The 7,381-nt window shown below is 38.3% G+C and overlaps 1 long non-coding RNA gene across 6 annotated transcripts; it reads right to left on the bottom strand.

The window, feature by feature from the left end:
* Positions 1-248: 248 nt before the first annotated feature.
* Positions 249-6,827, bottom strand: LOC108608678 (uncharacterized). Of its 6 annotated transcripts, none has more exons than XR_016271528.1 (8): positions 6,419-6,827; positions 4,868-5,477; positions 4,559-4,810; positions 4,172-4,338; positions 3,943-4,119; positions 3,532-3,863; positions 2,406-2,573; positions 249-563 (listed from the first exon to the last, which is right to left on the bottom strand). It is a non-coding gene; the product is annotated as an uncharacterized LOC108608678 (long non-coding RNA). The 6 variants fall into 6 exon arrangements; XR_016271527.1 differs by lacking the exon at positions 2,406-2,573 and having other exon boundaries at positions 4,868-5,250; positions 5,313-5,477; XR_016271531.1 differs by lacking the exon at positions 2,406-2,573 and having other exon boundaries at positions 3,927-4,119.
* Between the last annotated feature and the right edge of the window lie 554 nt (positions 6,828-7,381).

Raw genomic sequence — 7,381 nt, 5'->3', positions numbered from 1 at the left:
GGCAGACCTGCAAACATATAATTGAACAAAGCAAAACCTAAAGTGACGCCATTTTAACCTACCTTACTCTTCGCTTAATTAAAATATAAACTTGCATTTGCAACTAAGTATAAATATAACTGAAAGCCAAAATGCAATAAACTTTATCCAAACTAAAATAGAAAACTTTTAAATAAACAACAAGCAATTAAACCTCAATATACTGAAGACCTGCAAAATCATAATCGAACAAAGTAAACCAAAGTTACGCCATTTCAACCTACCCTGCTCTTCGTTTAACCAAAACATAAAATTCATTACAAATAATAATACCCTCACGGACTTTAATAAAACACTAAGCTACAGAATTTAACTTAAAACCAAAATGCAATAAACTTTATTAAAATTAAAACAAACAATTTAAATGAGACAACAAGCAATTAAACCTCGATATATGACAACATGCTGAGCCCTGTTGGATGATCACTGATGGATGACCCTGGTGAATGACCCTGGTGGATGACCCTGGTGGATGACCCTGGTGGATGACCCTGGTGGATGATCCTGTTGACAGCTGCAGGCACCTGGAAAAGACGAACGCAAAATTATTAATATTTTAAAAATATAATATACTTATAAGATATCAAACTAAACATAAAATATTTGCTAATTACTAATTTCTTATCTTACCTCAGCAATTAATATCAGTTTTTCTTTTTCTAGTTATATCATTATATTAATTCACTTCAGATATCGTACTACTCTGAAGAGCTAAGATACTTACTTGCTTTTCGCAATTGGAATCATAAAACATGATTACAACTATAAGTAAAACTAAATAATTTTTTCTACATATCTTAAAGTCTAGCTACGGCTATTTACTACCTTTACATTAGTAATTATTTTAAACATAAGACACTATTCAGCTCAGAAAATGCAAAGACTTTGCCCTGATTTTTCATGACAATTCAAGTTACTCATTTTGATCAATATTAGAAATTCTCAAGCTGTAAATATTTGCTAATAACAAATTTATTATCTTATCTAGTAACCTCTCACTAATTGATAACAGTGTATCTAAATAATATATTAATAATAGTAACTCTTATCATTTATACTACTCCTATGAAAACGCTAAGATACTCCCTTGTTTTTTTTTTTTTTTTTTTTGCAATTAAAATATAAAACTTGATTGTTAAATTACTGTTAAAGCTAAATAATTTTCTACATTACTGAAAAAATAAGCAAAGGCCATTTACTACTATATCCCTTAGCTTTAATATTAAGCATATGATACTATGCAACCCAGAAAATGCAAAGACTTTGTCCTGCTTTTTCACGTTAATTCAAATCACTCACTTTCTTCAATATTTGCTAATATAAATCCTGTTATTGCCTTTTAATCCTACATTTACTAAAATATTATTTTCGGCAAATTTCTTCCTTTATACTTAGTTTATAAGCTAGTATGTAAGGTGCTATGTTAAATTTCTAAAAAGAGCCATTGTAAGGCACTGAGAAATAAAGAGTCACCTCGCTTCTATCCCCTCCTCTTATAGCTGCAGAGCAGCTGTTAAGAACGAGAAGATACAGGCAAGGTGCAATTGTGTATGGCAATAGACTATACAAAGTTGAAAAAAAAAAGAAATTAAATAAAAAAAAAAAAAAAAGAAAAAAATTCTTAGCTTTTACTGGTGTATCTACTCACAAACATGTCCACTTCAAAGACATGTGAGGAGAGCGAAGATGAAGACATTGATGTCGAAATGCTGCTTGACGACCGAAAACACGTGGCATCAACTGCACTGTCAAAGGTATTCAATAAAATCAAAAATGAAAGAAGCCTATCTCTACTCCCCTCAACTTCTCGGGTTGCTGCAGCCGCTGCTGCATCCCAGCAATTAAAACATAATGTTGTCCCAAAGCCAAAAAACAACTCAATTAAGTCTTATGAAAGCAATGAAAAAGCACCCAAGCGTGTTGCCACTAAGGGCAATAGCCCAAGAACAAATAAAAAACAAGTGCCGATAGACTCCGTCGATGTCATTGATAGCGATTCCATTGATAGCCTTATGGAAATGGGTGCTGATAATATTCAACCAAATGGAAAAGACTCGGCCCAGCCCACTCATGTTAAACTCAATCCAGCCAAGAATTCAAAGGCCATTAGTGACATCCAAATAGCGCCCCCAAATGTCACAGACAAAACGCGCGACCAAATGATTCTTAAGCCTGCCCCTATGTATATTTCAGGCTACAGCGATATTATCAAGCTGATTAATGACCTCAGACAGATTATTGGTGAAGATAACTTCACCACTAAGCCGGCTGCAGGTCATGGATTCAGGGTGCAGTGTGCTGACATCCCTTCATATAGGAAGCTTAATAATTATCTCAAAGAAAATAACATCGAGAGTCACACATACCAGCTAAGAAGTGAGCGTGGCCTTAGAGTTATTTTAAGGTACCTCCACCACTCCACTCCAGACACATGGATCCGCGATCACCTAAGTAATTTGGGCCACTCAGTTAGGTTTCTCAGAGTTATTAAATCTCGCTTCACAAATCAGCCACTAGACTTATTTGAGGTTGAGCTAGAGCAAAAAGAAAACAATGCTGAGATTATGAACCTCACACTCTTAGGTAACCAAAAAATCAGGGTGGAAAAGCCCAATAAGTCAACTGACGTGGCCCAATGCCACAGGTGTCAGCAATATGGACATACTAAAAACTATTGCCGTCGCCCCTTTATGTGTGTTAAGTGCGGCGACGGCCACCCCTCAACCTCATGCGCAAAAAAAAAGGACGATCAATCCCCGGCAAAGTGTGCAAATTGCTCTGGGCCGCATGCGGCCAGCTATAAAGGATGCTTAGCCTACAAAGAGGCCTGCAAAAAAAAGGAAGGCGAAAGCACATCCAGGGTAGATAAATTTATCAATGATCTGAGCAAAACTGTCCCTAACTTAATCAGGCACGACTTAAGTAAAACAAATCCAAATCAAAACCTGCCCCCCACCCCTCGCCCTGTTGATGAAACAGCAATCTCAGCACGCAGCTACTCAGCTGCCCTACGCCATGGACTTAGTACTACTCACCCAATTAATTCAACTGATCCAAGCACTAGCAAACAGCGAGCATCCAGGCAAAATGCCCTAAACAGCGCACAAGCTAGCTTTTTGCGCAACAACTCCTTGGATCGGCCTGCTACTCATATTAGAAGTCGTAGTCTGAGTACAAGACGTAGCCAACCCTCGCCTCCTTCAAATGAAATGCCATCGACTGACCCTAGACAGGATCAACTCATTAATCTGCTATCTACTAACATCCAATGCACTCTCAATTACGAAAATAAGTTAAACAAACTCATAGAACTTATGACCACTCTGGTGGCCGCTATGCTGGCCAATAATGCTGCAAATGACAGAGCAAATGCCAACTAGCGAACTAAAGATCTCACTCTGGAACTCTGCAGGGCTATCGAATAAATTTGCAGAGCTCCATCAATTTATTGCTGACAAAGATATAGATGTTATGCTTATCTCTGAGACTCACCTTATTGATTCTGACTCAATTAAAATTCAAGGGTACTCTGCTTACACAGCCAACCATCCTTCTAATAGGCGAAGAGGTGGTGTTGCAGTTGTCATTAAAAATAGCATAAGGCACTATGCCCTCCATATTCCACCTACAGCGCGATGTCAATGTGCTGCTGTTTCGCTAAATCTCCTTCCCAGTAAAACCATTAACATTGCCTCCGTCTACTGCCCACCACAACAAAGATGGTCTGATAGTGATTTCCATGAACTGTTCTTATCCTTGGGGGATGCCTACATCATAGGAGGCGACTGGAATGCTCGAAGCCAGTGGTGGGGAAACTCACGCTCCTGTATCAGAGGAAGAAGCTTATTAAACTATGTTCACATGGAAAATCTGAGCATACTGGCTACCGGATCTCCTACTCACTTCCCTTACAATCCCCGTCATTCGCCTTCCGCCATTGACTTCGCCATATATAAAGGCATTCGTCGCGAACTACTTCAGATTGAAGATTCTCATCACCTTAGTTCCGATCATCTTCCACTAATTATTAATTATCGTGAAGCTCCAGCTGTCAACACAATAAATAGCCATCTTCTAAAACTAAATGCGAATATTAAAACTTTTCAAAAGTATCTTGACGATCATGTCATACTCAACACTGAAATTAGAAGTGCAGCAGATCTTGACCATGCAGTGGATATTCTTGAAAGAAACATCTGTGAGGCGGCTTCCCGAGCGAATCCTAATCCAGTGCCCTTCAATCATCGCACATCCAGGAAAGCTTTCCACATAGACAGAAAAACCTTGCAAATGATTGAGCTGAAGAAATTAATAAAAAAGTACTTATTACGAAATCGCTACTTGCACGCTAAAAGCATTTGTTGCTGGCTATCAAATAGGATCAGGTCTGAGCTAAAAGCTTGCAAAACAAAATTTGAAGAAAAGTTATTTAGCTCCATTGACCCAACGGACCGCTATGCAATGCAAAAGCTATGGAAATTGACAAACAATTTCAAAAGGCAGCCAGCACCTAACTTACCACTCATAAAGTCTAGCAGCGATGCTAGACCTGCGGACAGGGTCTGGTGTAAATCCACTGCTGAAAAGGCCGAAGCCTTTGCACTACACCTTGAAGATAGGTTCAGCCCTATACTCTCAGTATCTCAAACTGATCTTGTTGAGATTGAGACAGGTTTACGACAAACAGCGCAAACTGATGAAGTCAGCTTTCGTCCAGTAAGAGTGTCGGAAGTAGCCAGCATCATCAAAAAACTTGAAAACAAGAAAGCGGCTGGAATTGATAAAATAGATAACCATACAATTAAGTCACTCCCGTTAAAAGGCTTACTTTATCTCACTCTTATATACAATAATTCTCTTCGCCTTGGACACTTCCCTTCCCGATGGAAGCAGGCGCTTGTAAAAATGATACACAAGCCCGGCAAGCCCACGCATATAGTATCATCTTATAGACCAATAAGCCTACTATCGGGGCTCTCGAAAATTCTCGAAAAAATCATATTGAGCCGTATGATGGAACTAAATAGCGTCGTCAAGATAATTCCAAATCACCAATTCGGATTTCGTAAGTCTCATTCTGCTGAACAGCAACTTGGACGAGTAACCAAATTAATTCTACAAGCATTTGAAGCAGGCTCATATTGCTCAGCAGTTTATATGGATATAAAAGAGGCCTTTGACCGTGTGTGGCATACAGGGCTGCGCTATAAGCTAAAGAAGATTCTTCCCATGCCTTTAATGAGTATCCTTGATAGCTATCTGCGTGAGCGTACCTTTCAGGTTGAATGCCACAATGGTGTGCGTTCAGATCTCAAGCTAGTAAATGCCGGTGTCCCCCAAGGTAGCATTCTAGGCCCAGTGTTATACAACATTTACACCAGCGACATCCCAGAGACTCCGCTCCACACAGCCCGTGGCTATAAAACTATGGTTGCCACCTATGCGGATGATATTATAATATTAATTTCCAATCCGATGCAGAATATTGCTATCACCGAACAACAAAGATATTTAAATACCCTAGAAGCCTGGGCCAAAAAATGGTGTATTACTGTGAATCCGGCTAAGTCAAATCACATCATGCACACATTGAGACGAGTCCTTCCATACGAACCAGTCAAGCTAAATAACATTCCAATTAAAAACGTCACTAAGCATGTTTATCTTGGCGTTACTCTTGACTCAAAGCTGCATTTTGACCAACACATAAGCTCTCTGGAGGCCAAAATAAAAATACGTTCGAACAAGATCAACTGGCTAATTAACAGTCACAGCAAACTGCCCCTGAAAGTCAAGGTTATACTCTACAAACAACTAATCGCACCCATATGGCAATACACGCTGCCAGTCTGGGGTACTCTACTTTCTAACAGCCAGTTTGCTAGACTAAAGGTCATGCAGAGTAAGATTCTACGACTAATCACAGGTGCGCCGTGGCATGTATCTAATGAAACTATTCGTGCTGATCTACATGTCCCTACTGTCGAGGATATTTTTGTCAAAGCCTGTTCCAAATACTACGCCCACCTTCGCACACACCCTAACCCAGAAGCAAGAAACATCGCTAACGATCCCTACGTACCCCAACGACTTTCTAGGCAAAGATACTCGCACATAATACAAGGCCAACTGGCTGATTTAATTGATGCCCGTGATCAACAGAGGCAAAATGCGCACAGAGATTTCGCAGCCAACTTTCTTACTGGCAGAAATCTTCCCACTTATGGTCCTATTTCATGGCTAGAACATCAGCGTAATACTGACGCGCTTAATCGAGCTCAGAATCGTGAACATCATATACACGATAACGACTTCGTTCATGTCATGCTGAGTACACCTAACAACAATGTCCCCGGAGTACCGGATCTCATACTCTTACCTGTCCAGGATGAGCCTATGGATAGCGACCTTTCGCATAGGCTTCCAGTGTTCTCGCAAATCGCCTCTATAGACCTCACTGGTGATTCGGACTGATTGCGTCGACTTGACTACGGCGTACAAAGACGCTATAACCAAAACGCTTTCCTGCACTAAAGCTGTGTTAGCAGTTTGATTGTAGTCACTCCTAATTTAAAGGCCATTTCATGCTCTCATATTGGCCACCCAAACAAACAAAACGCCTTCACTGGCACGATAAATCTGTAAACAAAACACACCAGTAATCTGTAGACGAGCAAAACAAACAAACTACTCACCGACTCCTCAACCTGCACAATCCTGGAATAAATAAAACAAAATCTATATAGCTAAGCAAAATAAACTAACTTAATATGACTGAATAAACAAAAAGTAAATAACAATAATAATAACATAAATAATAATTATAAATTCAATAAACTAAATGACCTAAGTAAAACTAATAAACTACGGATTTGCTCAGCAGACACCGAGAACTGATTGAAAATTTGAAAGTAAAATAACAATAATAATAACATTAATAATAATTATAAATAACTAGAATATATATTAAAAACTAAATAACACAAAATTGACATTTTGAAATTAAATAATATATCTGAATGAATGAATGAAATTTAAAACAACTGAATGAAAATTAGAAAGTAAAATAACAATAATAATAATATTAATAATAATTATAAATAACTAATATATATATATATACATAACTAAATAACACATAATTGAAATAATCAAACAAAATAAACTAACTTAATATAACTAAACAAAAATTAGAAAGTAATATAGCAATAATAATAATTATTAATAACTAAAACGCTTTCCTGCATTAAAGCTGTGTTAGCAGTTTGACTGTCATCACTTCTGAATTTAAACGCCACTCCATACCCCCATATTGGCCACGCAAACAAACAAAACGCCTTCC

Source organism: Drosophila arizonae, unplaced genomic scaffold (assembly GCF_054131065.1).
Source record: "Drosophila arizonae isolate 15081-1271.41 unplaced genomic scaffold, UAZ_ARI_1.0 ARI_Backbone_46, whole genome shotgun sequence".
Classification (NCBI taxonomy): Eukaryota; Metazoa; Arthropoda; class Insecta; order Diptera; family Drosophilidae; genus Drosophila; species Drosophila arizonae.
The sequence above is the reverse complement of the archived record's forward strand: the minus strand, read 5'-3'. Positions and strand labels throughout refer to the sequence as shown.